This window comes from Octopus bimaculoides, chromosome 14 (genome assembly GCF_001194135.2).
Source record: "Octopus bimaculoides isolate UCB-OBI-ISO-001 chromosome 14, ASM119413v2, whole genome shotgun sequence".
In the NCBI taxonomy this organism is placed as follows: Eukaryota; Metazoa; Mollusca; class Cephalopoda; order Octopoda; family Octopodidae; genus Octopus; species Octopus bimaculoides.
Window position 1 is genome coordinate 12,929,313 of NC_068994.1, and position 418 is coordinate 12,929,730.

The 418-nt window shown below is 38.8% G+C and overlaps 1 protein-coding gene across 1 annotated transcript in view; it reads left to right on the forward strand.

The window, feature by feature from the left end:
* The first annotated feature begins 255 nt into the window (after positions 1–255).
* Positions 256–418, forward strand: part of LOC106882683 (glyoxalase domain-containing protein 5) — a 39,451-nt gene continuing 39,288 nt past the window's right edge. The window contains exon 1 of the mRNA XM_052972679.1: positions 256–418. This exon is cut by the window's right edge and continues 206 nt beyond it. The gene's annotated coding sequence lies outside the window, so the exon portion shown is untranslated.

Consider the following 418-nt stretch of genomic DNA (forward strand, 5'->3'; position numbering starts at 1 on the left):
TTGCTTTCTTCACCTCAACCTCCATTATTCTCTGTCAAAGCAACCTACAGTCTAAGACATTGAACCAGTCACGTAATGTCAGCTTTTACCCGACACCTTTCTTGACATTACTTTCCCTCCCATCCCATATTTCCACAGACACCATTCCCCCAAACACAACGAGGGAGCCTCTACGTGGTGTCTCGAACTCCTAGAAATAGTAGCTAGATCTCCCACACACGCTGTCGTCTACAAAAATAAAAGACACAATGGATAGTATACCAGATACATAACCAGCAAAACAAAAATTTTAAAAAAATATGATAGCCACGGCTGGAATGTCTTTTGATCAGCAATGTGTTTGATCAAAGTAAATAGTTTTCTAAGATATCTATTTATACTAGTGTCATGGCGTTAATATAACGACCGATAGTAATAT